The following is a 19,330-nucleotide window of genomic DNA, read 5'->3' as shown; positions in this document are numbered from 1 at the left end:
GGCATATGTTTCTATGTTTCTACTGTCCTAGGAAGATATGGTAATACTGGCACAAAGTGGTTACAAGTGAATTGAGATGATCCCTTGTGAGTAATTAATAGATAGTATCTTCTGAAAGCTTTACTTATTAAATTACAGGGTTAAAACAGGTACTATTCAGGTCAAAATAGTTATTTTTAGAGCCATCATTGAATGGAAACAATATAGATAATATCATTCCAATGGACTAAATGATATTTGCCCCCCCCCCCTTTTTTTTTTTTTTTTTGGTTTTAGGAGAGTTTGATTCTCTAATCTGTTTGCCAGAGAGAGATGATAAAATACATTTACATTCCAAATGTATGACTGCTGGATGGGGAATAACTGAACCATATCGTGAGTACATTCACTACCTCTTCCAAGATTAGAATCCAAACAAGTATTTGTGAAATCTGAGTATACTGTTTGCTCCTTTTCCATTTTTCTGTTTTTAATGGGAGTAAGTGTAGAAAAAATCTTTTCCACAATGGATCTAAAGGTGTTACTACTTTGGTCTTAGGACATCATATTCATTAATACTAGTTAATTGATACTAGTTCACAGAGACTTGTAAAAACTTGTGCTGGAGAATATCTAGTGATTCTTTTTACCTAACAAATATTTGTATGTCTCACTTATATATAATTCCTCCCCAGTTGTACTGTGTGAATACACACACTTGGTTTCACAACAGTATAGGTACTGCTACTGTAAAAATCTCTTCTTAAAGATATGAGCCTATTTCCACAGATGTGAGGCATTTTTCTGAAATGATAGGCTGGTGTAAATGGTAAAGATGATGTGAAAATAGTGATAGACTCATGACGCTGGTCTCATTTCCACCATATTCTATAACTGAATTAACACATTACAAATAACCAATAAAATTATCAGCAAGTCAGAATGCAACTTCAGTTGTCACCTCTAGTGTCAACACCAATGTGAAGTCAAGTCAAAAGAAAAAGTACACTATGAAACCAATGGAATATAGACTTAACATGTAAAAAATGAAATGCATTGTTATTTTATCAACAACTGACTTGAGTGTAAACTTCCTTTTCCCTTCTATATAGTGATGTCCTTTTTCTATCTTCTTAGGACTGTACAAAAGAACCCACATAAAATGTCATTTGTTGTTCCAGTTGTAGAAGTCACCATGGAGTAATACTAGTATTTTACAAACCACCTAACAACATCACTATAGTGCCAAGAGGAGAGAATGGTTGGGATTTGACCCTCAGAATCTATTTTTGTTCTATCTTTTAAAAGCATTTGCCTAGGTTATGTGTTTTATTCTTTTTCTACTAGAAGACAGATTTTCTAAAACTGTGCAGGAGGTAGTGATGGTATCACTACCACTGATCAGCAGTACATCTTGTCGAAGCTACTGGGGACTGGATATTAAAAACACCAACATCTGTGGAGGGGCTGCAGGCTCATCCTCATGCATGGTAATTCAAGGATGCATTGATTAGTGTGGTTTTCTTCTCAGTGTGTCTATGAATGGGGTTTGCTGGCCATAAAGAGGTATAAATATATGGTAGTTTCAAAATGAAATGAAAAGCGAGAAGAATAAGTACATTGCTAAACTGATGTACTGTCATTGCTAATTTGATACTTGAAGTGAACGCAGTTCTCAAAAGGAATTGCTCATTCATTTGCTTGGTTGACTATGTGAAATTGATGATATTCAACTGTTTTTGACCTATAAAAATAATTTATTATGGCTCAGATTCACAGCTGAATCAGGCAGCTCAAAGAATCTACTTCTAGTGGCATTGAAAATATATTTTCATGTAACTCAAAACCACCATTTAGTCATTTATATTTAGTAGATGTTTGAAACTTTTTGCAAGGCACAGTCTGTTGCCAGCATTAAATGACTTTGTGTTAAATGTACCTTTTAGCCACTCTTTGAAAATATAGATTTTGATCTTATTCAGAGATCTGTAACATCCGCCAACTGCCTACTTCCCTCTGCTGTCGTGAGCAGAAATCAAAGATGAGGGAATGTCTTCCACACTGTCTGACCAGCTCTGCAGTGGAGGTTAGCATCAACCATGAATCATGAAACCAGGAGAACTTCTCTTTTTGCTGGTTGCAGGGAGATTCAGGAGGACCGCTGCAGTGTGCCCACGATGGACAGTACAAGCTCATCGGTATCGTGAGCTGGGGCAGCAGTAACTGCCATCCTGCTGCACCAACAGTCTTTGCCAGAATTTCTGCCTACAGGGGCTGGATCACATCTGTCACTGGAGGAGAAGCATGATCACTGAAAGAGTAGCATGGTGGAATTGTGTTTATACATGGGAAAGGAAATCCTTAACATACCTGAAAAATAGGTCTCTTTTCAGTGCTAAAAAGATTCAGTGTCACTTCCTCTGACCCTTGTCATTGAGGAGCTTGGTTTGGGTGGGTACATACATTTAACATTAAACACTGAATACAGAAAGTGAATGTTGATTCATACCTCCTGGGAATTTATAATCTGAAATGTCATTAAATTCATATTTAGTGTAACCATGTATATGCCATTATTCAAATACCATCATATACACTGTTACTATTTTTTCTAGTTTGGTAAACATTAGAAGATATGAAGTGAAATGTTATTCTTAATCTCACCCGGAATAGTGCCCTGAGTACACAGTCAGATAGGGAAGATCCCTCTAAGTTTCAGAGTTTCAATGAACAATGGACATTTAAGAAATGATTTCTCAGACTTATTACTTGATTTCTAAATTTTTAGATGAAATTTTAGGGTATCTCAATTGTTTACCAAACAGTTAATTCATCTGAACCTCAGTTAACCAATATGCTCATCTTTCTAAGCTGTAGCCAAGAAGGGAGAAGGAACTAAGAAAGGCCCTCAACCCAGAAGATTAAATGCCAAAGTCCACCACAGAAATATATAATAGGGAATGAGTGATGGCCTGTAGAAACTACTTTTTTCTTTTTTTATGCATTTCCCCCCAAATTTAAGCATTTGGTTTCCAAGAGTACAGCATTCAGAGAGAGAGTATAGTTCAACTTTAGGTCAGCACCTCTATTACCTAATGAAAGAGCCATATAAAGAAGTAGGAAATATATACATATATGTTCTTTCTCTCTCTTTCTCTTTCTGTCATTCCTTTGTCCTCACCTCACACACTCTCTTTCCATCTCTGCTCTTTCTTGCCAATGCTACAAAGAGAAAGCATTATAAATGTCCTAGTATTTAGTAAAAACTCCTTCCATGAGTACTGGTCTAAACTGCCTGCATTGATTAAAATTATGCTTTTTGCCAGGGCCTCTGAATAAAATAGAATATGAGCTGTGCAATAGGGATTCTCTAATTCTCCTGTTAATCCATTTTGTACTATTTTTACTTTGTCTCCTGTTGAATTTTTCTCATCTTTTTTTATCAGGTGACATTAAAGGGGATTAAAAATGGGCTGTAGTGAAGTGTCAGGCCTGGCTAAAGCCTTTTTGCTTCATGGTGTGATTTGCTGGTGCTTAATTCTGGTGCTGCCACAACCCCCACTGTGACCTCCTAGGATGGTAACCAGGTGGTGATATTCCAGGGCCCTGTCAGGAAGGGGTGCAGGTTTAGCATTCCACATACCACCAAGAGAAGCTGCCTGGTTTTCCTACAGGCGTCAGAAACTATTTAGTGCTGTTTTCAGCTTCAGTTGGCAGTCATTTTTAAATTCTTCTATATTTAATCTTTTATCTATGGAATAGGATTGTTAGACTGTTTTACTTGCCCCACCTCTACAATTCATTGGAGGAGGGGCATTCATAGTCTTACTCTGACATTTTCAAGGGCTCTCCTGTTTGCATTGCAAGGTCAAGCCTTACATGTACCAGGTTGCGGTCAACTGTGTAAACTGATATATTAGGTAAGGGTGACACAGCCAAATTTAAAGGAATGAGAGACCTAATCACCTAAGTCTTCATGTATGTATTAAAAATATCCTTTTTTGGGACCCCTGGGTGGCTCAGTGGTTGAGCATCGATCCTGGGGTCCTGGAATTGAGTCCTCACGTCAGGCTCCCTGTGGGGAGCCTGCTTCTCCCTCTGCTTGTGTCTCTGCCTCTCTCTGTGCGTCTCTCATGAATAAATAAAATCTTTAAAAAATAATAATAACTAAAATAAAAAATATCCTTTTTGAGCACCTATGTGGCAAATGGAGGGAACCAGAAAGAAGTTGTTTCCTTCATCTTTAGAATCTCATGTTGGTGGAGAAGAGTGATACACAAATTATTCAACAAGCTGTAGGAGGTGTCAGCCTAGGAGACAACAGCCAGCACTTCCAGAACAGGTGAAGGTTTTACAGAAGATTTGAGCTCAAGTATTAGTTGATTTTTGTTTTGTTTTAGAATGTTCTACACCAATCTCCTATGTTAAAGAGATATCTATCGATCTGTTTTCCTATCAACAACTCCACATACTCTGAATTTCTCCTGTCATGTAGATTATTGGAAAATGTGCTCATTCTTCAGCCATAAGTTGGATTCCTTCATTTCCTCTAACCCCCACCACCTTGTTTCTTTCATATTTTTTTAAAAAAGATTTTATTTATTTGAGATAGCATGCATGAGCGAGCATGAGTGGGAGGAGGGGGCAGAGGGAGAGGGAGAAGCAGACTCCCCGCTGAGCAGGCCGCCCAAGGTGCAGCCTGGTCCCAGGGCACTGGGATCATGACCTGAACCCAAGGTAGCTGCTCTGCCAACTGAGCCCCCGAGGTGTTCCTCATATGATTTTCCATAATATAGTTCCAGCATGTCATGCATGTTCTTTGTCAATTCAAGGAAGTGTCAACAATTTAAGTCTAACAAGTATCTAATTCTCACCACTTTTTTTTTTTTTAAGATTTTATTTATTTATTCATGAAAGACACACACAGAGAGAGGCAGAGACACAGGCAGAGAGAGAAGCAGGCTCCATACAGGGAGCCTGACGTGGGACTCGATCTGGGATCACAACCTCAGCCAAAGGTAGATGTTCAACCACTGAGCCACTCAGGCATCCCTAATTCTCACCAAAAATTAACAGCATTTGGCACTTATCCCGATTTCATCTTGGTCTCAACTGTCTCATCAGTAGAATATCACTCTCAATTTTCTATTCCCCATAGATATTTATAAAGAGTAATCAAATTGTCAAATAATGGCAACACAAAAAAACTGCTGGTACCAAGATATCTAAAAAACTCTTAAAAGGAGGCAGAATAAAGTGGGAGAACTGTAATGGGTGATGAAGCTATAGTAATTAAGACAATGATTACAGTATTACTGCAGAGATGATGAACTGACCAATGGAACAGAATACAAAAGCAAGAAGCAATGCCATTTTCCATTTTTTAAGTTGGCAAACAATTGCAACAGTGTGACAATATAAACATGATGAGAATGTGGAGTGGGGTGGAACTCTTCTCACTGCTAGTGCTGCTGGGGTATAATCAGGTACTCCAGCCTTAGAAGACTTAGATAGTAGCAGAAAAATTTAAGATGCCAGTGTCCTCTGAGTCTGCGGTTCTAACTAGGTATATGCCCTAGGGCATTGTCTTCATAGCTGCAATTAAATGTAAAATGTGGAGTGTGGGAAATGATATTTTTTCAAGCTCCTGGCATGATTCTAATTTGCAGTCAGGTTTGAGAGCAGTGCCTTAGAGAAAATGAGGCGACCATGACCACTGAACATGTACAAGAATGTTTATAGAGACGTTAATATCAGCAAAAGCTGGAATTCCACATGTCCCCATAGAAGCATGGATAATCAAAATGTACTATACTCACATAGCAGTAAAAAGTAGAAAACAGGGGGATCCCTGGATGGCTCAGCAATTTAGTGCCTGCCTTCGGCCCAGGGTGTGGTCCTGGGGTCCCGGGATCGAGTCCCACATCAGGCTCCCAGCATGGAGCCTGCTTCTCTCTTTGCCCGTGTCTCTGCGTCTCTCTCTCTCTCTCTCTCTCTCTCTCTGTGTGTGTGTGTGTCTCATGAATAAATAAATAAAATCTTTTAAAAAAAGTAGAAAACAGTCCATAGGCTCTTTAGGTGAATCTTAGAAGCAAGGATGAGCTTTAAAAAATTTCAGAAGATTAGGTAGCATTATAAAGCTCAGAAACAAGCAAACTTAAACATTATTTTGCTTAGGCGTATATCATATATGATTTAAAAATGCAAGAGATGTAGCCCAACATTTAAAGTAGTGGGGAGGCTGTGGGATATTGTTGGAGGAACCACACACAAGTCATTTCAATGCTATTAATAATTTTCTAGTTAAGTTGGGTGATGGCTTCACAGATATGTATTATTTTGCTTCCTAATTTACTTATGCTTCTGTGTGCATGAAATACACCATATAAATATATTGAGAGGCCTTTTAAAAATTTTATTACTTTACTGAATATCCTTCCAGTGCTTTTATGCAAATAAATACAAATATAAATGTGTATTCTTATTTTCCCCCCTTATACAAAAATAGCATGTAAATTGTTCTAAATCTTACTTTCCCACTTGATCATATATGCTGGAGATCTTCCAATATCACTGTACTTTTTCTAAAAAAAATTATTGCTTTATAATTAACACACGGTTTTGTTAGTTTCAGATGTACAATATAATTATTCAACAATACTATACATTATTCAGTGTACTCTGAATCTGTTTTATCTCAGCCCCCACTTCCCCCTCACTCCACTTAAAGGCCTTTTTAATTACCCTAGCTCTTCAGAGTGACTTTTCCTTCTGTCCAGGTAATTAGAATGTTCCACACATATCTAGAACATTAAACCCTCGAATTTTTTTTGTGGTTCCCTTTGCCTAGAAAGCACAAATTGTCCTTGTGACTTGCATTTGCTGTTGCTGATGTCATTTGTAACAATCAGCGTATATGTTAATTTCTGCTTAGTTAATTAACACTGGCAGTTACCAGTTACACTTTCTACTGTCCATAATCTTCTAGGGAAAAAGGGCTTCAAATGTGTCTGAATATCTTCTAGATGCCAGACATTACCCAATATTTCCATTTAGTTCCTTTAATCATTAAAGCTAATCCTTATAAAAATGTTTTGAATGTAATATGAATAACCCCTGGGCACAGAGATTAAAAGTGTTAGTTCTGAAGCCAGACTTCTTGGGTTCAAATCCCAGCTCCATCATTAATTAGCATTGTTATACTTCCAATTCTTCATCTATAATGTGGAGGTAATAAAAGACACTTATTCATAAAGATATCCTATAGTTAAAGAAGTTCATAAATTTAGAACACTTAAAAAAGACTGGCTGGCTCCAAATACACTCTGAATTCATGTGACTATTATTTTGTTCATTTTCCTAAAATAAAGCTTTTAAAGAGGATTCCCCACCCCATGAATCCATTAATAATATTTTTTATAAGAATTGCTATTTGAGAACATAAGTACTTGTATATCTTTCCAATTCTTCTTTATGTTGTCACTTCTTTTTCAATTATTATCTTCCTAATTCCCAGAAGGATTTAATTGGGGAATGACAATCTCATTGTCAAGATATTAAGGTCACCTTAATATCTTCCTATGCCAACTACTTTACAAATATTAATTTAATTCTAACCACAATTGTCTAAGAAAGGCATTATCTTTTCCATTTTACCAATGAAGAGATTGAAGCAAGAGATGCCAAGTGTCTTGGTTCATATTAAACAGCTGGTTTCAGAGCAGAATCAGCACATAGGTTTTTCTGATTACAGACCTTAATCACCACACCATGCTGACAAGTGTTTTCAGAAGATAATAGTAGTGCAAGTGTGGAGTTTGGACTAAGGAAATGAGACTGGAAGCAGGAAATATTGGAATTGGGCCAACTTCAAGCACACACTTGAACATTGAATGAAAATAAAATGAACAGAAATAAAAATAAGGTTTACATGTAATAAGGGAGGTTCTATTTTCAGAAAGGTTAAAAGTAGTATAAATTTCTTTGAATCTATTTTGAATTACTTGCCAGCTTCTGGTTAAAAAGCCTTTAGTACAGTAGCTTGAAGGAATTTGGATTTTATTCTCTTACCTAAATGAAGTCAGGCAGCTCTACAGTTATGAGAGCCTGGGCTTTTTTTTTTTTTTTTTTTTTTTTTTTTTGGCTTCCTCCTCCACCATCTCAAGTCATAAAATTGCTGCTGGGCTCAAGCATCACACCCACATTCCAAGCAGGGAAAAGAGACGAAAAGGCTTTCATAAAAGCCCTACTCAATGAGTTTTACTTATATATCTGGCCATCCCCCATGCCAAGTCTGGGAATGTAGTTCTTCATTTGGGTTATTGTCCAGGATTCTGGTACTAAAGGAGAGAAGAGTATTTAGGCAAACAGAAGTCTCTCCTACTCCCTGATTATTATACATTGCTTTTAATTTTTCTTTGTCACTTTTTAAAGAAATAAATGTAGAAGAAGCAGTGCTAATGAAAAAAAAATGTATACTGTGGTTGCAGGGATCTGAGTGGCTTTAAGCTTGTCATCAGGAATATTTAAAGCAAACTTTGCCATGGGGACCTTTCTACTGGACTTAAGTATGCTTGTGACAGAACAGCTGTATTTTCTCAAAGGATGATCCAAGAGAGCAAGGAGAAAGCCACACTGACCATTATGGCCTTGCTAGCACAACTAAACTTTACCACAATTAAGACTTTCAATTTCTCTCTGACAAATCTTATAGTCGAACCGAATCAAGCCTACTTGTTCTGTGTTTGGACAAAAAGAAAAATATGGGAATAGTACTAATCTATTAGTACTATTAGTACTAGTACCCTGCAGGCCTCATATTTTTCTACCTTTTGCCTCTGAATCAAAGACTGTATTGGATTCCTATGTGTTCCTTCAACATAGACCCGGCTTTTGGTAGACATGATAATGGCTTCTCCTAACTCCAGGCTCAGCGATCCCCATCACTACTATTATGGGAGTGCCAAGGTGGACTCAATATGTTATGGAACATTACCCTTACAGAATGGAAGGGATATCAAAGCAGCAGCCCCAATCTGTGTAAAGACTTAGATCTTAACTGAGGTTCCCCAAAACCTGACTACCTTCCATTAGAGGAAAACCAACTTCTGACCAAGTTTATTTCTTCAGAGCCTAGTTCAGGAGAAAGCGTGTGTAGGGCAAGGGGGAATGCTGGGGTGTTCCACTGGCTTCTTTCCTTCTGAGACCCAGACAGAGAGGAGGGGACCTTACTACTTTGGCTCAACTATCCTCCACTTAGAAAAACAAGTGTAAAAAAAAAAAAAAAAAAAAGAAAAGAAAAGAAAAACAAATGTAATAAATAAAAGTATTTGTCAAGTTAGGTCCTTTTGAACAGTAATAGTAAGGTATATATTCATAATTCTTAGTCAAAGCATCTGAATCCTGGCCATATATTATTTATATATTTAATTGTTTATGTATTTTTACATGATATAAAAATCACCTGTAGGGATATAGCTCATACATGGGACGGAAATTATTTCATCTTTTTAGCTCAACATCAATGTTAGATAATCATATCAGAAAATGGAAAAATACCTTCTGCTCCATTCATTTGAAAGTTGATTTTTTCCTCTCATAGCATCCTGTTTTTTTTTTTAATGTAATGATGACAGTCTGCCATCATCATAAAAATTATGCAAAGACACATACAAATGTACTTTCTCCTAGACATTACCTTATAAGGTTCACCTGGTTTTTGAATTTACAAATATTAACATAGGTGAAAATGAGGTAGTGATTGCTATATGGATTATCAGCTGTTTGGTCTGGGAGGCTACATTTGTGTCTTTAGAGGCCAGCACAGTGTTTGAAAGAAGTTTGACTTTCAAAGCTTTTGGATAAGAACAAATGCTATTTGCCTGATCCCTGAAGGCATTTGAGTTTGATAGGCAATAAAGCTTGCAGACATTTCTGTTTGTGTCATGTTATTGAAATCAAAATTTGACTACAATATATGAGTTAAATATGCTGCCTCTTTTTAATTAATATACTGCAGTAAAGTAATTATAATGCTATGTCCTAGGCACTTATATAAAGAATTTCATCCACTTTTAGCATGAAATTAGTAATGTGTTTAAAGGTCTTAAGAAATATAAAAGAGCTACAACTTATTTAAAAATATTGACAGTTCACAAAAATAGCTAATCAAATAGATGAGACAATACACCTATGATGCAAAGATAAAAAATATTAGTGAAAGAATATTTGGAAATGAAAAGTAAAACACCAGATTCAATTGTTGTAACCAATGTGGAGAAAGATAAAAAAATATATATTTCAGCTAGATATTTTTGTGTTGAAATTTATGGGAGACTATATAATAAAACATGTTGAATACACATAAAACATTATTAATAACTATTAGTTTACTAATAACTATTAATATGATAATGTATTAATAACTATTAAGAAAAATGGCCAGTCACAGTTATATATTTGTTTTGGGGTTTATTATTGGGTACCTGTCTATGCCAATGTAGTACAAATTCCATGATGGCAAGGTTGTCTACTTTGTCACGAGGTCATATTCTGTACTTAACACACCACTTGTGATATAGAAGGTACTCAATGAATGTTGGTTACATGAATGGCCATGTCACAGGTTCAACTGAGTAATCTGTGTTCCCTTTGATCCATTATTAGTCATACTGAAATACCGCACAATGCTTTATAGATATTGATGGTAACTCTACTGAAACAGAGACATTAAGTGGCAAATAGTGCCACTGTACACAGACTTTTTTTTTGTACAGACTTTATCCGTTAGCTAATGTACAAAATCTAAACTTGGCACATGGAAAGTGATTTCAGATTTTTAAGTCCCAACTTGACAGATGAAAAAATTATTTAAGATGCAAAGCACGAGGTACCTGAGTGGCTCAGTTGGTTAAGCGACTGTCTCTTGTTTCAGCTCTGGTCATGATTCTCAGGGTTGTGAGATGGAGGCCTATAATGGGAGCTATGCTGGACAAGGAGCCTGCTTGGGATTCTCTCTCCCCCTTCTCTCTGCCCCTCCTCTCCAGTTCATGTGTGCACTCTTCGTTAGAGAGAGAGAGAGAGAGAGAGAGAATGTAAAGCACAATGTTTAATGTAAATACAAAATTTGAGTAAAATGTTCATAATTATAATTGAAGCAAGTAAAAATGAAGGCCTAGTGTATAGCATAAAAACAGAATAGTTTTATAAAAGGAACTGTGGTCATAAGGATTAGTAGCTAGTGAGAAGGAGGAGATACAGAGATTCTAACCTGATTGAATCTGAGTTTATTGGTGCCTTTGACTTTCCTAGGCATAGAAGAGAAGAAATATATTTGGGGATAAATGATAAGATCCACTTGGGAATACACTGAGTTTGAGATGTTTATGGGGCATTCATACAGCAAAATATATATATTTATTTATATTATATATCTTATATATCATATATATATAGTATAAACATTTACCTTAATTTTGCTAACTTGCTAAAACTTTTACTCAATCTATAAAGAAAAAAAAAAACAGTATGAAAATACCTTTTGAGCATCTGTGCAAAATACAGGTTGTTTAGCACCAGTTTAAATTCCAATTTAAAACCTATCTCCTGGTTCTCTTTTGCAGGTAATATATAATGGAATGAATTTTTTTTTCCCCTTTGGAAGCAAACTGTTTTCCAGATATAATAACCTGCCACCAACATAGGACTAAGTATTCAGTCCTCTTTAAAGTTAAGCTGAGTTTCAATCTTCAGGGGAAATTAATTTTGTCTTCATTTGGTAGCTTGGAAGATGGTGAGTTGTTTTTTTAAATAAGCAGGATCAAATTAGTCAGTTTTGCAATACTGGGATATCCAACTTTTATTACCCTGAAAGTAGATTACTTTGGAGACCAGTGATCAGGTGTTAAGTGAACAACAGTCAGCTTCCATCAAAGCAAGAGCCCGTATGATCTTAGACCCACAAAGAAGGAAGGGCTGCTGGTACCTTTGTAGCTAAGGTAAAGAAGCACTTTAGATATTTATTAACTCACCTAGTGCTCATAACAATCGTATGAGATATTATCTTGCCATTTTGCAGGTGAGGAAGCAGGATGAAACAATGTACCCAAGGTCACATGCTAGTAAATGGTTGAATTGGAATTTTCACCCAGGAAATTCTAGCCCCATTGTCTACCCTCTTACCCACTACAATAAACTTCTTCAATATGTGAAGGGGTACTAACCCTGACATGAAAAGTCTGGAAATGAAACTGAATCAGTGAAAACACTTAATCTGCTTTAATTTTCTGGGATAGTTTCAATCTAGTGAAATTTCATATTTCAAAAAATGTTAATTCACTAAAATGGTGTGACTTGCTCCTTCGAAGGGCAGTTTAGTAACATGGTCAAGATTTCTCCGCCTCTCCCAGCTGACTATGGGTAAATCATTTAATTGCTACTTGACTCAATTTTTGTATTTATTGGTAAATAATGGTTTGCCAATAATCTTTAAAAAGAGAGAGAGAGAGAGAAATAAAGAATGTAAAGCACAATGTTTAATGCAAATACAAAATTTGAGTAAAGGGTTCATAATTATAATTGAAGCAAGTAAAAATGAAGGCCTAGTGTATAGCTTGTGTCTATACTTGTATATACTTGTGTATAGCTAGTGTATATACTTGTAAGGATTAAATAAGATGAGGCAAGTAAAACTTTAATACTTAGTGGAAAAACAAACAGTGCTTATTGTATAAACATCACTTACTATGTCTTTGTAAGAATTTTTTGGCCAATAAATCAAAATTAAAATCTCAATGACTGGAAAATCTGATGACAGCTGGGCTCACTCTGGAGCAGTTTCCATTTACCCTCTTTCCAAATTCCCCTTTATTACCTTTTATGCTACAAAGTGCTAGGTCAAGATAAAGTATCAATTTTCTTTCCCAACAAATATTTACGTGCACACCAGGTATTGGCGATTATAGGGGTGAGTTAGACGGATGTGACTTCTTAGGGAGCTTACCATCTGGAAGTCAAGAGAAACCTTGAACGAATAATTAAAAGCATTACGTATGTCTGGAAAAGGAAGTTTAAATGTTCTTGACGGGAGAAAATAAGGAGGCAAAAACAGAAGGCAGATTGGAGATGGGATACGTTATTAGGGTCGCAAGGGACAAACCCTGCTCCCAAGACCCCATTAGCAACGACGTACGACGTGAGGCGTTGGGATCCGTTCGGTGGTCTCCAAGCAGCGGTCGGAAGGTGACCCATTCCTTCTTGGCCACGTGGTTACACCTGTAAAACGTGTCTCACCCAAGGTTCTGTTTGGCCACACCCCCTTTCCCCTTAGCCACGCCTCCTGATTCACAAAGCCCTTCGTAGGCAGCGCGCATATCGCGAGAACTCTACATTGTCTCCCAGCTGACGTTCGCGGCGCTGGTTGTCGCTTTGGTTCTCGCGATATTTTCGGGTAAACGGGAGCCCGGGCGACCCGGGCTTCTGTGAAACATGGCGGTCGGCTGATGCCGTAACACAAGGTAAAATACTGAAACCCCGCCGGGTGCTGTCCTCCCGCTGGTTCCAAGGCTGTGCAGGGCGTGAGTGTGGTGAAGGGGGCTGAGAATCTGTCATGGGACGTGCTCCCTGTCTTTATCATTCTCCTAGGGGAGAGGGCCGGGCTGGGGAGCCGCTCCACCTCCCCCGGGGGCGTTACTGGCAGGACCCTGGGCAGCGCTGCGCCCGGGAGCGCCCCTCCGCGCAGGCCGGGGTCTCCGCCCTGTCTTGCAACTTGGAGGAGTTGAAGTGGTTCCCTGAGAGCTGCTGGCGCTGACCCATCGCTGCTCCCGGTGTCCGGTGCCCCGGGGGCTCCCCTGGTACCCGTGTTGTGAAGACCACCTGGATCTCGTCCGCATCCTCCGGGGGGTTTGGCTCCCGTCCCCCCCCCCCCCCCCATTTAGGCAAACACCAAATTCTTGGCAGCAAGTTGCTCTCTTTAAGAAAGACCGAGGTCTTGGCCTCGCCTGGAAAGAGTTTTCGCACGCCGCTTGGGGAAACGAGAGAGGGGCAGGGCTGGCGAGATGCTGTAGGAGAGACCGGTCTGCCTGTCACTACTTTTCGTAAAGCCTCGAGGGTTCAGAGACCTTCGGAAGGTAACTTGTCACTTCGTGGTAGGTAATACCCTTGGGTATAGGTGATCAAGAGTTGATAGGGCATTGTTCTGAGAAAACATGTTTAAGTAACTTTTATATGTAGGATTTAGTACCCTGGAGACTTACTTAACGCAAACTTAACAAAATATCGGCTACAATGTTGCGAGATTGGCTTTCGGAAGCAGTTAAAGATACATTTAAAAGCAAGATTTATTCATTTGTTTGAAGCTGTGTTTTAAGTGATTGCCTAGCCTGATACATTAAACTCTGATGTATATTTCAATGTATCATTAAAAGAACGAGTGGGGGCTTGTTCACTGAAGAGTTCAGGGGTGTGCTTGTTTTGTTTATCGATATCTTTGAATTGATGCAATTATCCGGTTCTCCTAGTGGAAACACATAAAAAAAAAAAAGTCATGGTTTTGGGGAAAGGGGGAGGAGAGGAGTTTTGTTTTTGATGATAAACTTTAGTACACAACCGAGTTGCAATGGCTTGAAGGTATAGATTATAAAAAGGTATCAAGCTTGAAAGATCTCTCAGAAGAAATCAGGCTTAGTCCGGAAAATTAAAAAAAAAAAAGTTATAAAAAATATATAAATTTATTTTCTTTAGGGGTTAATGGTTTATTTTTATTTTTTATTTTTTTAAATATTTTATTTATTTATTCATGAGAGTCACAGAGAGAGAGAGAGAAAAAGGCAGAGACACAGGCAGAGGGAGAAGCAGGCTCCATGCAGGGAGCCCGACATGGGATTCGATCCCGGGTCTCCAGGATCACGCCCTGGGCCAAAGGCAGGCGCCAAACCGCTGAGCCACCCAGGGATCCCCGGGGTTAATGGTTTAATTGGAAGAAATAGTGAAACTTACTATTTTTTTTTTTTCTTAAAAGATTTTATTTATTCGAGAGAGAGAGAGAGGCAGAGACATAGGCAGAGGGAGAAGCAGGCTCCCTGTGGGGATCCCGATGCGGGACTCGATCCCAGGACCCCAGGATCACGGCCTGAGCCAAAGGCGGATGCTCAACCACGGAGCCATCCAGGGGCCCCAGTGAAACTTACTTTTAATGGGAGTTATGTTTAGGCAGTCTGCCAGCTAACCATCCTATTTAACTGTTTTTCAGGATATATTCTCATGCTGGGCTAATTAACCTCTTGGTGTCTTAGTTTCCTTATCTTCAAAATGGGAATAATGATAATAACATCTAATTCATAAGGTAGTAGATGATGATTGAGTTAACACATGCAAAAACACTTAGAACAATGCCTATCATACAGTTAGCATGCATTAAATATTATCTCTTGTTATTTTAAAATTATTTCCTAACTTCTGTAGTTACAAGATGTTGCCTTGGTACTTAGTCAAATACAGGCTGAAGAAGACACTTTTAAAAATAATTTCTTTTTGATCTCAAAAGTGATTAAATACTCTTCCTTTATATGGCTAATATATCTTTATTATTATTATTATTATTTTTTTTTTTATTAGTCACAGAGAGAGAGAGAGAGAGAGAGAGCGGCAGAGACATAGGCAGAGGGAGAAGCAGGCTCCATGCACCGGGAGCCCGATGTGGGATTCGATCCCGGGTCTCCAGGATCGCGCCCTGGGCCAAAGGCAGGCACCAAACCGCTGCGCCACCCAGGGATCCCGGTTAATATATCTTTAAACTCCATCTTCCCATGGCTTGCTTTCTTAAGCTGTTATCCTCTCAATTACTAAAAGGCACAAATTTCTCCTTTCTACTACTCCATACAATCTTATTATAGTCTAGGTCAGTTCTGCTCTAGGAGCCTTGTTAACCCATTCTCCTTGCATTTGGAGACATTCTATTATAAATGCATTTCATGTGTCCCTGACCTTTTCCACTTCAATTTTGTACAATTCTATTGAATAGTTAGTACAGTCAAGCTGTTATTTGAGGAGGATTATATTTGTGCCGATAGGCACTTCCAAAATTGTGTTGCCGTCACTCCACAGCCTCTCAGCTTTTCTATCAATTCCTATCATCCTCAGTCTATTCATGATATTATTAACTAATGTCAGGTACTATCCCACTTTCCTTAAAGACTTTCAAATATCTTACAAATCTTGGCATTTCTTTTGAGAATGAGAAATGTTTACCAAATGATTCACTTTTACCTTTGTTAGAAACTGTGAGGTAGCCATTATACCTCCCTCCCCCCCCTTTAAAGTAAAATATAACAGAGGATTCTATAATGTTGAGGATCTTTCCAAATTTGTCATATAGGTAGTAAGTGACTAGATATTAACCTAGGGTTTTGTTTTGTTTTTTTGATCACAAAACTCATATTTATACCATCTTACTCAGCTTCCAAGTATACCTTAAAAAAAAATCACTTAGAAGGTTATAAACATTTATTTGAATTATGTTGGGGTAAACAGTTTTAAAAACAACATGAAGTCTTGTAAAAAGTCTAAGATTTAAAGTGAAAAGAGTAAGTACTTTTGGGGGTATATCTAGTATTTGTCAAGTGAACTAAGTTATCTTTCATCATAAAATTTTAAAGTATTCTAATGCAATATAATCAAGTAATTTCAAGTTACGGATAAATTTTTGTTTTGCTTTTTGTTTCTGAAGTTCATTGATGGCCTGGATAATACCTGTTCTGTGTCCTTTCTCATTCTTATTAATGGCTTGTGTGAGTTTCATAGGGTTGCTATAACAAATTACCATCAACTGGATGACTTAAAAACATCAACATGTATTCTCTCACAGTTCTGGAGGCTTGCAGGCTGAAATCAAGATGTTGGCAGAGCCATGTACCTCTAATGGTTCTAGGAAAGAATCCTTCCTTGTCTCTTGTAGCATCTGAGTAATCCCTGGCTCTCCTTGGTCTGTAGATGCATACCTGTATCTCTACTTCTATCTTCACATGGCATTTTCTCCTGGTTGTGTGTCTTCACATGGCCTTCTTATAAGAACATCAGTCACTGGATTTAGGGCTACCCTAATATCCAGTATGATCTCATCTTAACTAATTACATCTTCAAAGACCCAAATATTTCCAAATAAGGCCCATTCACAGATACCAGGATTAAGACCTCATTGATCCTTTTAAGGGACACACTTCAGACCACAACATGGTCATATGTATTAATTAAATATTTCTTATATTGCCAAATATACATTAAAAATAGAAGTTAGTTCATAAAATGTGGATAGCAGGAGTAAAAATGGTTCCCCATTTTTGTTTGGAGAAGTAGTTAAACTTAAGCAGACTAAAAAGGTGCCACAAATTCTGTGTTTTAATTTGTCAAAGCGTCTGATAATCTCATTATATTTAAATGGATGCAGTGAGGAAATACGGGCTGTATGATATTACTTAGATTGAGTGTTGATAATGTGTATCTGTGTTCCAGCATGAAAGGTGGTTTCTTGTTTCTTGGGCAGTTTTTCAAAGCATTGTCTTAGTCTCAACTGTTATCAGTGACTTCCTGGACTTTTGTTTGTTTTAATTCTTAATAATACACATGACAATTTTGGGGAGAAATTGAAGAAAACAGCTATATTTCTGGAGATTCAGAAAGTATGAAGGGCAGCACCAACCACTGGACAAAGGAATCAAATGCATTGGCTCCTAAATTTTTAGATTTTGTGGAAGTACACAAAATAAGCGGCGGGGGTGGGGTGGGGTGGGTAGGTGGGCAGCGCTGGATTTGAGGACTGATGTAGAATTGCAGTTTTTATTTTTTATTTTTTTAAAAAGATTTTATTTATTTATTCATGAGAGACACAGGGAGAGAGAGGCAGAGACACAGGCAGAGGGAGAAGCAGGCTCCATGCAAGGAGCCTGATGTGGGACTCGATCCTGGGTCTCCAGGATCACGCCCTGGGCCAAAGGCAGGTGCTAAACCGCTGAGCCACCCAGGGATCCCAGAATTGCAGTTTTTAATCCAAAAATCAAAACAAACAAAATCTGGTTATTTACTTTTATCATTTCATAAAAGAAAGGACACACATTTTGACACACATAAATAAAGGCAGGAAATAGTCTCAGATACAAGATAAGTTTCCTATATTGTTCTTGGTTTTTAAATTAAGGTTCAGAAAAGAAAAGTTTATAGGAGAATGGCACTGACTTCTGGAAACTAGTGATCTAGGGTATTTCTTCTTTTTAAAAATTTATTTGAGAGAAAAAGAGAGCACAAGTTGAGAGGGGGGGTGGAGGAGCAGAGCAGAAAGGGAGAGAAAGAATCTCAAGCAGACTCCTTGCTGAGCATAGAGCCCAGTGCGGGGCTCCATCTCACAAAGCTGAGATCATGACCTGAGCGGAAACCAACAGTTGGATGCTTAACCAACTGAGCCACCCAGGTGCTCAGATCTAGGATATTTCTAAATACATTTTTAAAAATGGCTGACCAAGCATATAAAGTGGGAATGGGAACAGTGGAACTGGACAACTGGGCGAGGTCCGAGGGATTGGATACAAAGGGAAAATAAAGAACAAATTCTATCCTGGTTAGGAAATTAAAGAGCTGGAAGGATAATTGGTTCTGCTCAGAGAGGAAAATTACTATTTTAGATTTTAGAGATGAAACAGTTTTAAAAGTTAAGAGGAGCCAAAACATGATCTTGTGTGTGGCTTTGCATAGATGGAAGTCACTGGCATAGAAAATCTGTTACACTTGCATGGTAAAAGTGTTATCATTGTGAATGAATGCCATAGGATGAGTGTCTTAGGGTTGTGACTTGCAAAGCATTGTGATGGAATGGGAAAGAAGAGAAGCATATTGAATAATCCAGGTGCTAGAGTCATTAAGGAAATTTTAAATATATCCAGGTGTTAATAGAAGATGATCACAAGTACTGAAGTATCAGTGTACATGGTGATTTGGAGCATGGATTTGGGATTCAATCCAGGTTCTATCACTTGCTGTGTGGTCCTGCAAAAATTACTTGACTGTTCTGTGCCTCATTTTCCTTTTCTATAAATGAGAATAAAATAGTATCTGTTTCAGAGTCATAGAGGATTCAATGAATAAATATGTAAAATGCTTTAGGAAATACTTAATACATAGTATGAAAGCTCTAATTCTGTGTAGTTTATGTGTTTATTATTATTAGAAGTAGACTTGGAATGGGAAGAGATGGTTGAGAAATTATAATAAAACATGTGCTGCTTTACCTGATGAGTCTCAAAAATGGAGTAAGGATTTGAAGGGAATTACCACCAGGAAAATGTCAAGTTTCTGAAGAGAGCAGGTA

At 37.8% G+C, this 19,330-nt stretch overlaps 1 protein-coding gene and 1 long non-coding RNA gene across 3 annotated transcripts in view; one reads left to right on the top strand and one right to left on the bottom strand.

Annotated features, from left to right (window-relative positions):
- Nucleotides 1-1,285: 1,285 nt before the first annotated feature.
- Nucleotides 1,286-13,632, bottom strand: LOC111092860. Of its 2 annotated transcripts, none has more exons than XR_005380004.1 (3): nt 12,980-13,630; nt 10,872-11,038; nt 1,286-2,290 (listed from the first exon to the last, which is right to left on the bottom strand). It is a non-coding gene; the product is annotated as an uncharacterized LOC111092860 (long non-coding RNA). The 2 variants fall into 2 exon arrangements; XR_005380005.1 differs by lacking the exon at nt 1,286-2,290 and adding an exon at nt 8,092-8,318 and having other exon boundaries at nt 12,980-13,632.
- The window catches only part of ERGIC2 (ERGIC and golgi 2), a 39,319-nt gene continuing 33,330 nt past the window's right edge, over nt 13,342-19,330 (top strand). The window contains exon 1 of the mRNA XM_038577168.1: nt 13,342-13,493. The gene's annotated coding sequence lies outside the window, so the exon portion shown is untranslated. The remainder of the gene's footprint in view (nt 13,494-19,330) is intronic.

This window comes from Canis lupus, chromosome 27 (genome assembly GCF_011100685.1).
Source record: "Canis lupus familiaris isolate Mischka breed German Shepherd chromosome 27, alternate assembly UU_Cfam_GSD_1.0, whole genome shotgun sequence".
In the NCBI taxonomy this organism is placed as follows: domain Eukaryota; kingdom Metazoa; phylum Chordata; class Mammalia; order Carnivora; family Canidae; genus Canis; species Canis lupus.
Note: the sequence above shows the minus strand (reverse complement) of the source record. Positions and strands in the feature narration are given on the sequence as shown.